The sequence below is a fragment of the Aquarana catesbeiana genome, linkage group LG04, assembly GCF_042186555.1.
Source record: "Aquarana catesbeiana isolate 2022-GZ linkage group LG04, ASM4218655v1, whole genome shotgun sequence".
Lineage (NCBI taxonomy): Eukaryota > Metazoa > Chordata > Amphibia > Anura > Ranidae > Aquarana > Aquarana catesbeiana.
This window is the reverse complement of record NC_133327.1, coordinates 341,825,228-341,844,879: the sequence shown is the minus strand read 5'-3', so window position 1 is coordinate 341,844,879 and position 19,652 is coordinate 341,825,228.

Here is a 19,652-nt window from a genome sequence, read left to right as displayed (position 1 = left end):
AAGTGCTCCAGACCCAACCAACTAGGGGGATACTGTGTGCAGCCCCCCAAAAAAAATTACCACCGGCTGCCACTGCCTATAATTCATCCTGACTTCTGTCTGTTGCACAGCTTTGCTTTAAGGCTGCCTGCTCATGCCACCGCTTGTCTAAAAATGTTCACCTCTGCTCGTCAAAATCATACTGTGATTCAGTCTCCTGTGTTTAACATCAGCAGCCTCTACGGAGCCAATCCATACTGAGCCAAACATCACTCATCCAAACACATAGCTCTATACATGTGTTACTAGTGAAGACTGGCTGCTTTTGTTATATACATAAGACAATACTTCTCAAACTTGCAATGGATTTTTTGGTCATGTAGACTTTTGCACAAAGATTGTTCTATAAACTTTTTCTACAGAAAACAGTGTGCATAGGATGATGATATATAACATGGGAAAAAAATATATCAACTAAACCTACAGGTACATGTGTTTTGTGTAATTGTTTAACCACTTGACCTCCAGAAGATTTACCCCTCTTCATGACCAGGGCATTGTTTGCGATACGGCACTGCGTTATTTTAACTGACAATTGCGTGGACATGCAAAGCTGTAAACAAGTAAAATGTATGTCCTTTTTTCCTTTCTTTTGGTGGTATTTGATCACCTCTGTATTTTTTATTTTTTTGGGCTATGAACAAAAAAAAGACTGACAATTTTGAAAAAAAAAAACAATATTTTTTTACTTTCTGCTATAAATCCTATCCAATAAAAAAATGAAACAAATCTAATTTCTTCAAAAAATTTAGACCAATATGTATTTTTCTACATTTTTTTGGTAAAAAAATCCCAATAAGTATATTTGATTGTATATATTGATTGATATGCACAAAAGTTATAGCATCTACAAACCATGGCATATTTATACCTCTCTCTTTTTTTTTTTTTTTTACTAGTAATGGCAGCGATCAGCAACTTATATTGGGACTGAAATATTGTGGCGGACATTCTTTTTGGAGACCAGTGACACTAATACAGTTATCAATGCTAAAAAATCGGCACTGTCACTATACTAATAACACTGGCTGGGAAGGAGTTAACATCGGGGGCGATCAAAGGGTTAACTGTGTGCCTAGTCAGTGTTTTACTATACTGTGTGAGGTGCTTTTACTAGGGATAGAGATGGAATTTTTTTGCCTGCTTTACAGGGACACGAATTCCATCCCTTCCCTCCTGTCAGAATGGCGATCTGCCTTGTTTACATAGGCAGATCGCAGTTCTGCCTCTCTGCCTAACGATCAGCGGGCCACAGTAGGACATTGGGTACCGTGCAACTGCCGATCAACTTCTGCTGTATGTAATCACAGCAGCAGAGAGTCGCCACCAGGCATGCCCTCCCACCCAAAAATCTCAGATCACGTACATGAACACGTGATCTGGTGCACAGATACTGCCCTGTAGCAGTAAAAGGCGATGGGTAGCTTTGACATGCGTGCATTGATGGGGCTGTGAGTGCACTCTCGTGTGATGTGCGTGCATGGTGAGGACTGCCATATGCGCATTTTTCCATGTGACTCTGCCTGGTGAGGGGGAGTGTAGAGATGGTAGAGGACTCCTTTGACATCATGACTCCGCCTCCTGAGCACTGGCAAAGAGACCCGCCCACTGGTTGGAGAGTTTTGCATGGCTCGAACAACAAAAGGGAGCAACATTTTGCAGTAAAAAAACATGCATGGCATTTCTAAATGTGGGCACATTATTATGGTGCCTTTGGTGTATACAGGATGCTCAACAGGTTTACATCCACTTTAGGGTAGCTTATTCCCTGCTGGGTGCTGTGGTTTCTCCCACCAACCCCTATATCACTATAACACACATTAGTGATATAGGAGTTGATGGACAGGTCCACAGCACCAAGCTGGGGACATGTATGTATTGGGTTGTAGCAATGCCAAGAGCTCTTCAAGCATGTGAAAATCTAAAACACACACTTCCAACAAAAAGTATAACCCTTCTTCTTTTCAGGCTGCTCTTATTTTAACTTTTTTTTTCAGTGGTGACATGGTCAGTTTAAAAAGAAGTCTTTATTTTTTTTAGCATTGACAGAAGGTTAAAGAGCCAGCCAAAATATAACAATGACCAGTGGTGGCCAGTGGTAATTTTCTTTGGGGGGAGGAGAGAAACAGTGTCATGGTAACCATTGACACCTGGACAGAAAATAAAGGGAAGTCAAAATTTTATAGTTGACAAAAGAACAGAAATGGGAACACTGGTTCCATTCTGGAACAATTGGACAATTGTCTAATGAGAGTTCCTCTAACTTTTTAAAAAATTCTGGTTGTATCTCCAGAACAGGAAATGAGAAGAAATCTTCCTTACTGAACACAGACCGCAAACAACCTACTATACCCAAAAGCTAAAATAAATGTTACACTTTACGTTTTGTTTTTTCACAAATTTTGGCTTATATATTTTTTTTTTTTTTTAATTATTTTTAAAATCAATCTTACAATTGAGTAAAGGGTAATTAACAGCACCATATGCCAAACGTCTCAGTCACTATAGTTAAGTGCATATATGTCTAAAGATACCAGATTATGGCAGGAGAATTATGACACTTGAAAGCTGCCCTTACTTTCCATGTGTTTAAGATTATTTAATTCACTTATAGATAATTTCTGAATGTTAAGTTTAGGTATTTACTTATCTGGTAACTTTATGGCAACCTTTATGATGTAGTTTTATTTCTGTCTCGTTACTGTGACACTTTTCTGTGCTTTCTGTGAGACTGTCAGATCTGTGGCATCTTACAGCAGGGTCTCTTCTTAATTCATCAGCTGCTCTTTGTGTTTGGGGGTGGTTAGATGGCTGAGGCCTGAATTTTCTCTGTAGCCTTACAACCAAATGAGGCCAAGATCCAATACAATATGGGCTGTACACACGGCCTCAAAGCTGTGCTTGCAGGTCCCGCTGCTGCTACTCTTCATGTCATACACATTAAACAGTATTTAGATATGCAAAAACAATCAAAACTCAAAGCAATCTTTTTTTCAACTGATTAACAAACAGACATGAATGCTGATATGTGCTCAGCAGATACAAATGATGGCACTCATATATAACCAGAACAAGGGCAATAGCCAACAGCTTACTGTATTTTGGCATTAAAAAAAAACAAAAAAAAAACAATCTACTGTGTTCTAATACTTTCAAGCAAAAGACTTTTCCCAACAGAAAATGTTTCTTTCATTTGGCAAAAAACAAATGTGTAACAAAATATATATAAGAATCCTTACCTTGTAAATCAACCTATTCGGTTTATACAAAGTTTATATACGGTATATATATATATATATATATATATAGATGTATATATAGATATATATATCTATATATATATAGATATATATATATATATAGATAGATATAGATATCTATCTATATATATATAGATATCTATATCTATATATATATATATCTATACAGTACCTCACAAAAGTGAGTACACCCCTCACATTTCTGTAAATATTTTATTCTCATGTGACAACACTGAAGAAATAACACTTTGCCATAATGTAAAGTATACAGCTTGTATAACAGTGTAAAATAACCCAACACACAGCCATTAATGTCTAAACCACTGGCAACAAAAGTGAGTACACCCCTAAGTGAAAATGTCCAAATTGGGTCCAATTCCCCATTTTCCCACCCCAGTGTCATGTGACTCGTTAGTGTTACAAGGTCTCAGGTGTGAATGGGGAGAAGATGTGTTAAATTTGGTGTTGTCGCACTCTCTCATACTGGTCACTGGAAATTCAACATGGCACCTCATGGCAAAAAACTCTCTAAGGTTCTGAAAAAAAAGAGATGTTGCTCTACATAAAGATTGGCGAATCTTGGCACCCCAGATGTTTTGGAACTACATTTCCCATGATATTCCTGCACTTTGCAGTGTAGTGGAGCATCATGAGAAATGTAGTTCCAAAACATCTGGGGTGCCACAGTTCACCATCACTGGCCTAGGCTATAAGAAGATTGCCAAAACCCTGAAATTGAGCTACAGCATGGTGGGCAAGACCATACAGTGGGTTAACAGGACAGGTTTCACTCAGAGCATGGTCGACCAAAGAAGTTGAGTGCACGTGCTTAACATCATATCCAGAGGTTGTCCTTGGCAAATAGACGTATGAGTGCTGCCAGCATTGCTGCAAAGGTTGAAGGGATGGTGGGGTCAGCCAGTCAATGCTCAGACCATATGCCGCACATGGCATCAAATTGGTCTACATGGCTGTCATCCCAGAAGGAAGCCTCTTCTAAAGATGATGCACAAGAAGCAAACAGTTTGCTGAAGACAAGCAGACTAAGGACATGGATTACTGGAACCATGTCCTGTGGTCTGATGAGACTAAGATAAACGTATAAATGTATTTTATCAGATGGTGTCAAGCATGTGTGGCAGCAACCAGGTAAGTAGTGCAAAGTCAAGCATGGTGGTGGGAGTGTCATGGTCTGGGGCAGCATGAGTGCTGCCGGCACTGGGGAGATACAGTTCATTAAGGGAACCATGAATGTCAACATGTACTGCGACATAATAAAGCAGAGCATGATCCTCTCCCTTCGGAGACTGGGCCGCAGGGCAGTATTCCAACATGATAACTACCCCAAACACACCTCCAAGATGACCACTGCCTTGCTAAAGAAGCTCAGGGTGAAGGTGATGGACTGACCAAGCATGTCTCCAGACCTAAACCCTATTGAGTATCTGTGCGGCATCCTCAAATGGAAGGTGGAGGAGCACAAGGTCTCTAATATCCACCAGCTCCATGATGTCGTCATGGAGGAGTGGAAGAGGACTTCAGTGGCAACCTGTGAAGCTCTGGTGACGTCCATGCCCAAGAGGGTTAAGGCAGTGCTGGAAAATAATGGTGGCCAGACAAAATATTGACACTTTGGGCCCAGTTTGGACATTTTCACTTAGGGGTGTACTCACTTTTGTTGCCAGCATTTTAGACATTAATGACTGTGTGTTGAGTTATTTTCAGGGGACAACACATTTACACGGTTATGCAAGATGTACACTTACTACTTTACATTGTAGCAAAGTGTGATTTCTTCACTGTTGTCACATAAAAAGATAAATAAAATATTTACACAAATGTTAGGGGTGTACTCACTTTTGTGAGATACTGTATATATATATATATATATATATATATATATATATATATATATATATATATATATACACAAACTTTTCATGCCAACATGCTTTTTTCTTTTTTTTTATAGGTGATTGCATAATCTCTGCATAAGGAGTTGAGAGAGCTGGGGGTCGAGAAACACTGATGTTGCCAGTAAATGGCAGTGCAGGGGGTGCATGTCAGCACAAGCCTGACCATTGGAGGACAGGCAGGCTATTCTCCCAGCACAGCCAGAAAATTGACTACGCTGGCATGGATGTACTCTCATGCCTAGCATGGTCAGTTTGCAATAGGAAAACAGGGGGACTGACAAGACTAGCAGGTATTTCACACACAAGAAGCAATACAAAGAGAACAGAATATTGTTTAACACCGGTACATGTTACAACATACACATACCAGGGTTATGAAATGTTGGGATAACATATTCTTTAATGTGTAAAGAGCAAAATAAATAAATAAAAAATGACCATGTTCTCGGTTTCTAAAGTTCAAAATAATGAACAATATCTAAATTTCACAACCCTAAAGGCCTCTTTCAAACAGGCGGCTGTTCTGCCTCTGTTAAAAGAATGTTTTGTTATTTTGAAATTCCAAGACTCCAGGCACAGCAATCACTTGCAAATCGACAGTGCGATTATCTGCGTTTACGTGCATTTACATGCGGCTGCATTTAAATGCGGCGGAACATTCTTGCCATTTCTGATGTGCTTCCCGTTGTTTTTCTTTCCTTGTTATCCGCAGGTGAAGTAGTACGCTGCAATTACCTGCGGTTATGTGCAGATAGCTGCGCTAAATTGGTCCTGGACGCAGTCAAATTTATTTTTTCTAACCGCACAAAACCCCATGTAACAAAACCGTTGCTAAATGCATGTGAATGAGGCCATAGGTAAAGCATTGTGTGAGTTTAGGTGTGGTAGATAACTTCATCTATCTGCAGCTGAAAGATGAATTCTATCAGCCCTTGTGAACGGGGCCTTAAAGTAAACCTTTCAGCAAGTTCACAAGTCTGCATTAATTCATTTCTGGTATATCACAATATACACCAAAATTATATATATATTTTTTTTAAAACCATTTTTGAACTCTTGGCAAGTGACTGGCTAAGCTAAGATGATTTCATTACTCTTCTACATGGAGAACAAAGAATTTCTCTAGTGTTCTCCATGATCATACTGCAACATTGTAACTTTCCTGACACAAGCATGACAGCATATACGTGTGGTTAGGCTCCACCCCCCTGCCCAATCCCAGGATTGGTTATACTATTAAAGTGTCTCCTCCCAGCAGACAGCATTCTCTTTTTTTTTTCCCTCATTGCTCAGCTGGTTACACTTTGTTTGAAGCAAGAATTTTTTTCCCTCACATTGCCGGATTCATCTGGCCAAGCCACACAGGTTCAAGCCTCTCTTGTGTCGATGCTCCCTTCTGTACAGGTTGTAAAGCTCCTATATGGAGGAGGCCTCCCCCCCATATTCCAGGTATTGTGGGTGCAGGCGGCTGGTCTCTAGAGATTGCTCCTTCATCATGACTCCATGGATAGACATTCATTTAACTTCCTGTTGGCCATGAGGCGTGTAGGTGGTAAGGCACCATGTGGTGCACAAGTCTATAGTATTTAGTTATTGTTATGTGGTTAGATATTGTCTGCAGGTTTATGCTGTTAACTTGCACCACTGAAAGCAGATATAACACATGTGAATTTTGCTGGCTTGTCCATAGTTTCAGTCTGTTTACTAATGCCTCAGAGGTTGTAGTTTGTGTCTACAATACTACTAATAGACTGATAGCAGGTGGTGCTGAGCCTATCCTATTAACTCAGCAAGGCCTGGCTCTGCAGGCTTCACCTACTGTGTATTAATGTTTTAATACTTGGTTTGTGTTTTTGACCTTTGCAGTACATTGGTCTAAGGTAGATAACCTGCTAGTGCTAATTGTCTGATGTTTATTAACCCATGCTGCTTGACTGTGATTATATTGACTCTACTGTACTAGAACTGCTATGGGTTTATTGACTGCTATGCATTTACATGTTAGTTCTGATGCTAAAGTGAAATTTTAACCTAAAAGAGTGCATTATGGACATAATGGATTGTAAATCTCTCCAGCCCTCAACACCAGCACCACTTCTCAGGAGGAGAAGAGGCAACCTGATTCTGCAAAAGGGATAGATGCCCTTTAGCCCTGAAGGAACCACTATGTATTTAACTGCCAGGAGAGGCAGACTAATGGGTAGAGACTGAGAAGGCCTATAGTCACTAATGTAAATAAATTCCAACCTCGGCAGGATGCGTTAGAGGTCACTAAATCCCAATAATATACAAAAAACACAAACCCCCTTATCAAATGGGATTCTAAAAGTGACCAAAAACACCAAATATGAATATAAAAAGTATTTTATTACAAAAAATATAATATAATCATAAAAACCTTGTCATATAGACAGGAATGCACAAAAACATAAAGATGAAATAATTATGATACATATACAGCCATTTATGACATCTCTGATGAACCCGACGTTTCTGGATGCCCTTCTTCAGGTGTTTTTTACAAACAAAGCAAAATGTCTATCAAGAAAACATATATATCATTATAGAGATAAAACATAGACATCAATGTAAGGCATGAAAAGCACATAAATTGCAATGCATAAGATTTTTCAACCTACACATTATGCCAACTGCAAGACAATGGGGGTGGTCTATATGTTGTCCTGTCAATGTGGATCTTTCTACAGAGGAAAGATTAAACAAGAATTTCTCGGTATGCAAAAGTCAAATTCAGATCTTCCAGTAGGCAGGCATGTTAGGGATGTACATGGGGGTAAGTTTCCACAAACAGAATTTCTTATTCTCAATCAAATATATCTCAACACCTGGGGTGGAGACTGGAACAGACTGTTGCTCCAGCGTGAAACACGCTGGATAACAAGTCTGTATGCCACCTCACCCCCTGGCCTCAATGACATGGTTAGCTACCATCCCTTCCTTGAGGGTTTTTCATCTGGGGGATGGGAAGAATAGGAAATTTAGAAGATATATCTGACTGGCTATCGGGATAGACTATATTAGTCCTCCCCCTGGATACAATTAAAATCTCCTATTTTTTCCATTCTTGTTCCTACTATGTGGCAGCGTATATGGTGCCATTTGGGGGAACAGAGAAATATATTTTGATAGGAGGTCTCACTAATTGGGCGTACACAGTTGGACTTTTCGGCTACAAAAGTCCGTCAGCCTGTCCAACAAACTTTCGACGGACTTTTGCCGGACTTGCGGCAGACTTTCTAACGAACGGACTTGCCTACATACGATCACACAAGAGTCCGACGGATTCGTACGTGATGACGTACGACCGGACTAAAATAAGGACGTTGATAGCCAGTAGCCAATAGCTACCCTAGCGTGGGTTTTTGTCCATCGGACTAGCATACAGACGAGCGGATTTCTGGGTCCGGCGGAGTTACGACATAAAGATTTGAAGCATGTTCCAAATCTAAAGTCCGTCAGATTTGCGACTGGAAAAGTCCACTGAAAGTCCGAGGAAGCCCACACACGATCGGATTGTCCACCGGATTTGGTCTGTCGGCATCTGTTGGACTTTTGTAGCCAAAAACTCAGACCGTGTGTACGCCCCATAAGAGTTTTTTTGACCTTCTCTATCTTCTCTATCTTCTTTGCTATTTCAATATTTAAAAGGTTATCTTACATATCCTTCCTCCTTTTGTCTGTCCCATTCAGGGTCTAATACAGCATAACATGCTGATAATGATGTAATGTTATTATGTCTGTCATACTCTTTTACAACCTTCCTTCTTTCTCCTTCCCCTCTTTTTTCCATCATTTGATGGTGGGATGCTTTCTTTCATGCTCCCACTTTTTAGGATTCGGCACCAAATAAAATTACACATGATTGTAAGGCATACATACATACATACATAACCCCCATGTGTCTAAAAATCTTGAATAACAAATCATGGTAGAGACAAATTTCGAGATCCTTGATTGAAAAATATGATAGAGATTTCTACATATTCTACATATTAGTAGATAACGCGTATTTAACCACTTGCCGACCAGCGCGCGCTGATTTACGCCGGCAGAATGACACTGCTAGGCAAAAGGGCATACGGGTAGAAGCGATGTCTCGGGTGCGCGGGCCGCAGTCTCCGTGACCGTGGGTCCCGTGGACTCGATGTCCGCAGGATGCTCATGATCATGTCACGGAGAGAAAGAACGGGGAGTTGCTTTTGTAAACAAAGCATTTCCCCATTCTGCCTAGTGACAGGACAGAGATCACTGCTCTCTGTCATCGAGAGCAGCGATCACTGTCCTGTGTGTTGAAGCCCAGCCCCCTCACAGTTAGAATCACTCCCTAGGAAACACTTAACCCCTTCACCGCCCCCTAGTTGTTAACCCCTTCACTGCCAGTGTCATTTACACAGTAATCAATGCATTTTTATAGCACTGATCGCTGTATAAATGACAATGGTCCCAAAATAATGTCAAAAGTGTCTGATCTGTCCGCCATAATGTTGTAGTCCCAATAAAAAATGCAGATCACCGCCATTACTAATAAAATAATTAAAAATAAAAATGTCATAAAACTATCCCGTTTTGTAGACGCTATAAATTTTGGGCAAACCAATCAATATACGCTTATTGTGATTTTTTTTTACCAAAAATATGTAGAAGAATGCATATTGGCCTAAACTGAGGAAAAAATAGTTTTTTATATATTTTTAGGGGATATTTATGATAGCAAAAAGTTAAATATATTGCATTTTTTTTCAAAATTGTCGCTCTTTTTTTGTTTATAGCGCAAAAAATAAAAACCGCAGAGGCGATCAAATACCACCAAAAGAAATCTCTATTTGTGGGAAAAAAATGGCATCAATTTTCTTTGGGTACAACGTTGCACGACCGCGCAATTGTCATTTAAAGTGACACAGTCCTGAATCGCAAAAAGTGCTCTGGTCAGGAAGAGGGTAAAATCCTCAGGGGCTGAAGTGGTTAAACACTTTAATTAACAAACAGATCTGGGACTTCATATGTACCCCTCATCCGAAAACACCAACTTTTTATAGTTTACCCAAGATTCACAAAAATAAAAATAATCCTCTTGGACAACCGATATTATCCGGCTGTGGTGGAGTAATGGGAAATTTAAGCAAATTTATAGAAGAAAAGATTAGACCCTATGTAGTTAATTTGCCATCTTACATCAAAGACACAATGCATCTCCTACAAAATGTGGAAGGGCTGACCATACCTCCTGTTGCCTTGCTGGTGGCAGTGGATGTCGAAGCTCTTTATAGCTCCATCCCCCACCAGCTGGGCATCAGTGTTATTGGCCATGCCATTTCACAGTCACATAGGGATAACCGGCCTTTAATTAATTCATACTCTCTGCATTGGAACATATACTCACACATAATGTTTTTTCCTTTAATGGTTCCCACTACCTCCAGGTGCATGGCGTGGCTATGGGGACTTGTTGTGCCCCATCCTATGCCAATCTGTACCTGGGGGAGTGGGAACAGTCCTTTTTAGTGGATGACAATCTGTCCTTTTTGGCGGAAAACATATTGAGTTGGTATTGATACATAGATGACATTTTGATCATCTGGAGGGGAACGACTGATCTGCTAAATCAGTGTCTTATAGCCATGAACAAGACTACATTCAACCTTAGTTTTAAAATGATATATAGCTCATCAGAAGTACATTTTTTGGATGTGACTATATTCAAACAAAAGGATGGCACACTTGCTAGCTCCCTGTACAGCAAGAATACAGCGAGCAACACGATACTTCATGCAAGTAGTGCACACCCATCATCTTTAATTAAATCTATCCCCTACAGCCAATATTTGCGGATACACCGCAACTGTTCAGATGATGCTGTGTTTCTAGTGGAGGACAATAAACTCAGAGAGAGATTACTGCATAGAGAATATTCCCATATGTGCCTGAAAAAGAAATATAGAAAAGCCATCAAAAGGTCTAGACAAGATTTGCTTTTTAAAAAGGAAACCCCTAACAAACAAAGCAATGATCAATCAAATAATTCGAGGATCTTTACGCGATATACTAAACAACACAATATAATCAAAGCCATTATATCAAAATATTGGCATCTTTTATGTATTGATCCTTCTCTGAGTCCCTTTATTTTATCAAGTCCACCTATAACCTATCATAGAATGAGATCCTTAAAAGATGTACTTGTACATAGTGAATTCACAGGAGACTTCCACAAGGATCCATGTAAACGTCCAAAAAGAGAGAAAGTTTGGTCGGCGGGACTTTGAATAAGGCCAATCACTATATAGAGTAAGCATGTGGGATATAAAACACAGTATTGCTTTTATGGGTTCCAACAAAAACTTTTTTGGGGACTTTGAATGAGAGATGTATACCAAAGAGCAGTCTTGGCAAAGAACATTTTATTATACCTTGTGAAATCATGTACAGCATACTGAATGACACAAAAAAGGCATACACAGAATCGCATAAACGCAGGACATGCTAAAAACCACATATAAATATTGAGGCCATGGTACTTGGCATATCATGGGGTAAAGACAAGTCCTGCACAATATGGGCCACTGGAAGGGCTGGATGGTGTTGGAAAATCTAGAGTAAAACAATATAAGAGACATTAAATCATCTGTATGGACATCATGCATCGCGTTTCGTTGGAGTATACCATCTCTTCAGGGCAAATGCAATGGTGATCTGTAAAGAAACATAACCATATGGTATAATATTGTTGCTGAATAATAGGAATAAGTAATGGGTGTAAGGGACAGGATGGACATCCCTATAAATACTCATGTCAACTGCATAGATGTGAGTATTTATAGGAATGTCCATCCTGTCCCTTACACCCATTACTTATTCCTATTATTCAGCTACAATAGTATACCATATGGTTATGGTTCTTTAAAGATCACCATTGCATTCGCCCCTGAAGAGTTGGTATACCCCAATGAAACGCTCCGGACTTACATAGATGCATGATGCTATAATTAAAAAATAGATTGGAAAGCATATCATATTTACTTGTTTATTTATTTATTTTGTTTACATTTCTTCAGTTACTTCCTGTTTTTTTGAATAGGCAAATTATGTCATACATCCCAGAAGTTTTCAGGAAGGAAGGAGGAGAGGAGAGGAGGAAGGCTTTTCTCAGCTAAGCACACTCTCCTGCATGCATGCTTGAGGTAAGGGCAGATGGATTCCAGGAAGTAAAATGCTACATGAGTCAATTTCCCTTACTCAAGAAGGTCACGGCCAGAAATGCTAGGGGAATGTTTTTCAAAGTGATTTCTCAGCAAAATAAAGCATGGAGGCATGGATGGATGGAGGTGTTTGCTTTAAATATTAAAAAAGAATTAAATAGTGTTTTTGGTTTATGGTGCTCAGATACAGTGAAGATCTGCTTTAACAAAGATAGCATTGTGATTCTGGAGATAAAAGCAGAAGAAAACATTGTCAGAGAAAGAGCATTAATCTCTTTTAGTGGTAATAAGTTGTGGTAAAAACAAACACATTGGTGTGAATTTATTAAAGGCAAATAGTCTGTGCACTTTGCAAGTGCACTTTTTGCATTTTTGCTTACACGTGATATTCTTGGGGAAATTGAGTGCAACTGCACTTGCAAAGTGCACAGTCTATTCACCTTTAGTAATTTCACCCCATTGCTTAGCATCCATGAACAACATTAAAAATATATCTGAAACTAGGTCTGATTTAAGGGTACTATTTAAAAAAAAAAAAACCCTGCAAAATAAGCCACCTCTCCTACCAACCATTCCTTGGATAAATGCCCAGCGCAAGAGGAGCGCTATATATGAACCAAAGGTGCGGTTCCGCCTATACTGAGCCCCTAGATTAATGGTTAGAGTGGACATGGATCCACAATGGGTAACTGGGTTACCAAAGGCCATAGGGACTAAGAATCATGCAGAGTAAACAGCTAGAGAAACAGCTATCTATGTGAGCAGGATGGATCAAGGGTGACATTAACACTAGACAGAAAGGGACATTTTCATGTTAAGCTGTGGGATGAATTTGGGGTCAGGCACTACAACTATTAGAGTTAAAACAGAATACTTTATATGTTGTCAGAGAGGGAAGATGGGATGAGCACTCTGGCTGCCCATCTGATCATAGAAGCTAGATATAAAAGATATCTGAACAAAATAAGGAATGCAGAATTTAAGCAGGGAAATATTAAAGAGTTAAAAGAAAGTGAGAGAATGATATGCATGTGTTGTGTACAAATGGGAAAAAGTAAACGGTTTTAGAGAGATATTGGTGTATGTGTGTGCGAATGCTGGGACCTTTAGTTCTATTGCTTGTGTGTGTCATGTACGCAGATGTGACCCCCTCCTTTGTGCTCTCCTAAAAGAATGTCCCTGAGAGGTCAGTGATAAGCTGGAAGGACACCATGCCAATTCCAGTTTTTTAGACAAAACATGTACTGGGTTAACGAATCTTAACCGTGTATTACACAAATTGAATATCCTTTGATAGTGGAAACAGTGCATTTAAAAAAGGGAAATTAAGTAAAATTAAGTAATAATGAGTATTAATTTCTAATATGAGTTTAACAATTTTATTAATAATATAGATATATTGAAACTGGTTTAGACAACCTTTGGTTGGAAATGAAATTCAGGTTATTGGGGAAATTTGTAATGAATGAGATTAGTTTAGATTAAGATAACAATTTTGTAATTTTACATTTATACAATAAGCCCTTATTAAGAGAAAAAAAAGATTAAGATGAGGTTGTTATTTTGAATAAAGCTGCCATAATATTTAACAAAGCCAAGACGGATGGAATACATAAGAAGTTCTTCTACAAAAATGAAATTTTAAGGTTTTTGATAATAACTTGATGTGCGGTCCATGATGTAAGAGTAATAATAAATAAAATTTAAATATAACAGACCCATCACATCAAGTCCACACACCCTGTTAGGATAGATGCCACCTGCAGCCAGTTGTTTTATAGTTTTTGTTGCTTTCTGGTCCATCATACAGATTGTTGATCCTTTTGTTTTATTTATTTTTATTTTTGAAATCCAAAGCAGAATGTGTGGATTGTGAAATTATGTGCCCCTTTTTCTTGTAAGTGCAGTGGTATAAGCAGAAGAATATTTTGGATTTATGGGCATCTCTGCATGACCACAGGGTATTGTTATCATTTATTATAATATTGCCAGGAAGAAGTTGTCTTTTGAAACATGAAACTCATTTATGTGTTTTCTCCCCAATTCCAGATCCTAAAAGTTTGGAAGGATCTAAAACTAAAGCCAGGTGACTTGTGGATTGTTAAGAGACATTTATATATAAGGAAAAGTTTGGAGACTCAATACAGCATCTATTTCATGTACAGTTTTTGCAAAACGTGAAGAAAAAGTCACCTGGATCCACACCAGACACTGCAAAAATGACTAAATTAAAGACATCTCTGTGTTTGATTTGTTTCCCTCTTGTGATCACAGTCTAGGGTACTTTTTGATTCAATTACTTTAATTGTAAGGGATATATATATTTGAAAAGTAGTTTAGCCATGTTGAAGTCATATTTGTCTTTTGTACGTCTTCCATTTTATATAGAATTGTCTGTGTTTACATATGCTGATAAGTCAGCATGCCAACAATTCAGCTAGAAGGCCATTCTGGCCACAGGAGTGTGCAGCCAGTACTCTGTAAATATGTCTGATCAATCATTTGTTTTTCACAATGAAAAGTCATTTTGTAATGAAAAAGTTGCTCAGCTATTATTTTCTCCACAATGGAGTTTTTTGCCTCTTTGGCCAGGACTACCTCCACCTAAGCGTGTGGAGGTTCCAGGTTAAAGGTGATAGCAGGTATGGTTAGTGATCAAAATATTGATCAAAAGAGGGGAGACTGTAATGGAAATTTGTAAGTTCTGTATATAATTGTATTGTATTTTGTATGTATTGCACATTGCCCTCACTGTGCAACAGCAATAATAATGTTTTCAGTAAATGTTTACATTCTTTCGAGTCCTGATTAGAATAAGCCTGCCTATGTAACGCCCCTTGTTACGATAAACCTACAATTTTAATATTAATGTGATACCTACGTAATCATGTGCATAAAAACCTTCAATTTCGTCATAATAAAGCAGAACAGTAATTTGGAAAGATGCTGAGCGTATCTTTTGTGTCTGTTCCCTACTGCAGTAGTTATTATTAATTTGGAACCACTGAGCAATATGAGGATAGGAGTTGCCTATCATCAATTTAACCGAGTCATATTTCAAATTCAAATAAGCTTTATTAGCATCGCCAAAGCAATAGAGGATTTATTATGGGTTGGATGGGGGTGGAAGAAATAACTCCTAGGAAATTATTAGGGATAAAGGATAATATAGCAACAGAGGGAACAGGAGGTGAGTGCCAAAATGTTAGCAGGTTAAGAGATAATATAAAGAAGGCAAGGGAGTGAGTTCAGGAGCATTGTTAGGTAAGGGATAATATAAAGGTGCATAGGGGTTGAACCCAGGGAATTTAACTCCACAGTTTCACATGTACCTCCTAGTTTGTGACATGCTATAACATGATGTGCAGCTATTTTACCTGTTGGCTCCTCTTCTTGAAGTAGAATGTTACATTACCTCTTCCCTTTCTAAAAAAGTGGAGTCTGGGATGAGAGCCCAAAATCTCTGGAAGTGAATGGGCCTTAATATTGAGTACTTGAGGCATCATAGCAAGAAGTAGAAAATTAAAAAAGTTGCGCTCAGTAATCAATAAATGGCAAATAAAAAGTCCAAACAGTGAACTATTAAGTCCAATTCAGCAATATAAGCTGGATGAAGGAAAACCAAACAATAAGATGAATGAACATCAAACTGGAGTGCTTGTGTGAAGCAAATCCAAAAGAATTCTCCACAATGTGATGTCACCAACAATAAAGTCAGGATGTGCTCTTACCCCAAAGGGGTAAATATGTATATATATTTTTTTTAGTATTGTTATTACTAACTATAGTTTTCACTTTGAGGATTGTATCTTTAAGGAATGGTAATTTCTGACATTTGTTATTATGCATTTCCGGCTATGCCTTGTATATATGTGTATTATTTTTAATCCATTAATGCATTTAAATATTATTTTGTTTGTCTATATAGTCCTTTTTCTTTCCTATGGGGACACCGGATTAAGCAGAACGTCTTCTCCAGTGATAGGAGATCACACATTGATACATAAAACAAAACACAATAGGGCAGCGCTGCATGAAAATACCATAACATCAATGCATGTGTCAGTGCAGAAATGAAAGTGGCATTATAGTGAAGGTTGATGATAAATTCCTCAGTCCATATAAAGTGAAAAAAAGTTCAGTCAGGAAGTGAGGTCCCACACATTAATATTCAAGGATATTCAACCACCATCACCTCCACTCGTGCGATAAAGCGGGGGACTAGTCACCCCTATAAGAGATATGCTTACCAGACTAAGCTGGGAAATAGGCAATAATGAACACAGATGTTAATGAATGAATGGGTATTTCCGTCCCACACTGCAGCTCAGAGGATGGATCTTTGCGCTGGGGCCCTCATGCAACATCAAAAAGGGATATCTATAGCATGATACCGTTTTAAAAACCTTTATTTACAACTTCCTGCCCCCTCTTAAGAAATGCACTTAAAGTGTAAATAAAAAAATACAAGCAATGAATCAAGTGGACATCAAACACGTCCGTGCAGGATCGGATACCGAGGCGGCGTCTCCTACCTCGCTCTGCTATGTTCGCTAGCAAGTGCCCGTCCCTGTCCCGGTCGGCATGATGACGTCACTATTGGCAGTCGCTTGTAGCTTTTAGAGTAATCAAGGGTGCAGTTGTTTATTGTAAAGGAAGAACTTTTGATTTGTTCTGTGTTATTCCTTTCAAACACCATGATTTTGTTTTCATTGGGTTGATGCATCACACTGTATTTCTCCCACACTTTCAGGGTGACTTGTAAGCCTCTCTGTTGGTGATAGTAATAGGAGTTCATATGCATTAAGCAGGAATTTCACCTTGGAGTCATGTGGAATTAGCCCCAGTGCTGGTGAAGTTTCTAGAGCTGCAGCCAGTTTATTTGTTGGACTTAGACTGCAGCCCTGTCTAACTCCTGAAGCCTATTGAAAGTACTCTGTTCTTTTCCCATTCACCTTTACATTGCAGTTGTTCTCAGTATATGAGCTCTTGATGCCAGCATATGTTTCCCCTCCTGTTACACTTTAAAGTATTTTAAAAATAAAGACCTAGGTGGCATACAAAGTGAAAGGCCTACTTAAAGTTCACAAACACTTTTTGTGGACTCTATGCTATGTTAGGAAGAACCATTCTATAAAAATCTGATACTACTATTGCATACATTTGCAATCATATATAGAAGTCCTTAACAGTATATATCAGAAAATACTGTATATAGCAATAAATACATTGATGGCAATGAATGGCAAACACCAATGCATGCTCTTACAACTCCCTACCAAACATTGTGGTACACTGCATTGGGAAAAAATTGTGTGTATCACGTTTTTGGTCACATCTCAAGAAGCCAACCGCCTTTCTACCCATCTATGCAAATTTTAAATATCAACCTATAGTCAGTCTACTGAAATCTTTATTTCATGTATTTTCAAAATATGTGTTTATTTTTTACTATAGATTTGAAATACACCATGGGATAAACACAAAATGTTTGTGCCTGTGATTACTACACAAGTCATAGTTATAGCAACAGTGTATCCAGGGACTGTAGACCACATTGCAGTATACTTTTAAAATATGGTATACTGTGGTTTTAGTTTTCCTTGTATATAGTCTCTAAAACAACAAAAAATGCTGATAAATGTTAACATTATGTTAAAAATGTGGTGCTTAAGAGCTTCAATTTACACAGCAGATGGTAATTGAGCAAAAGCCTTAGTAACTCTACATTAAAATATTCTTTGGAAAGTGATTGCATAGAAATGGATTTCATGTACAATTTGAATGCATAATAAACACGTGGACGGAATTAATTATTTTAAATGGAAGCTTGAGTAGTTTAGTAGTTACAGTTTCCCAATCTGACCCTACAGGAAATGGGATTAGGCTTTTACATACTTTAATATTATTGCAATTTGTATAAATTAATAATGCAAGCTCGAGCAAGCCTATTAGCAGCTTTCATTTAGGTGTGTTCTTCCGCAATGCTGTTTTATTCTGGATATTCACTACATCAGAATTTTAAAGAGAGGCCTTTCTTTAGTAGCTTGCAGGTGACATAGTACCTAGTGTGTTGTGTATGTGAGCACCGCAAATACTATTTTTATGCTATTCTCTCCCTCAAAAGGGGCTGTAAAGTTTGGGCCAACATGTGATATAAATGGGTTATATTATTTCTTCCTTTACAGGATGGCAACATCATCCTTGTTTTGATATCCTTAGGAATGTTGAGTAGGATAAATATCATAATTCTGCACTGTGCTGCAGCATCTTCACTCGAGTAGCATTATAGAAGCTGCAGGAAAGGTGAGTACATTAAATACTATTTATGTCTCCATGGGTGTTTTTTTTTTTTTTTAAGTTTAATACAGCATTTTAGCAAGAAGGGCGGGGGGGGGGGGGGGCACACTCAATAAGGGGATCTGCCTTGGAGTGCAAGGCCAGCTTTAATAAGGACCAGAAATATATCTGAGTAAAATATATTTTTTATAAACACACAAAAAAATATAGTTTTAAATTCACAGCACAGCTTGGCAATGGGTATAGATCCTTAAACTTCAGCCCCGGAAGGATTTACCCACTTCCTGACCAGAGCACTTTTTGCGATACGGCACTGCGTCGCTTTAACTGACGATTGCGTGGTGGTGCGACGTTGCACCCAAACAAAATTGTCGTCCTTTTCTTCCCATAAATAGAGCTTTCTTTTGGTGGTATTTGATCATCTCTGCGGTTTTAATTCTTTCAATTGCGTGGTGGTGCGTCGTTGCACCCAAACAAAATTGGCTCCTTTTCTTCCCATAAATAGAGATTTCTTTTGGTGGTATTTGATCATCTCTGCGGTTTTAATTCTTTGCACTATAAACAAAAAAGAGCGACAATTTTGAAAAAAAAAACATTTTTTTACTTTTTGCTTTATAATAAATCTCTCCAAAACATATATAAAAAAACACATTTCTTTCTCAGTTTAGGCTGATGTGTATTCTTCTACATATTTTTGGTAAAAAAATCACAATAAGCGTATATTGATTGGTTTTGCGCAAAAGTTATAGCGTCTACAAAATAGGGGCTAGATTTATGGCATTTTTATTATAATTTTTTTTTATGAGTAATGGCGGCGATCTGCGATTTTTATTGTGACTGCAACATTATGGCGGACACATTGGACACTTAAAACACTATTTTGGGACCATTGTCATTTGTACAGCGATTAGTGCTATAAA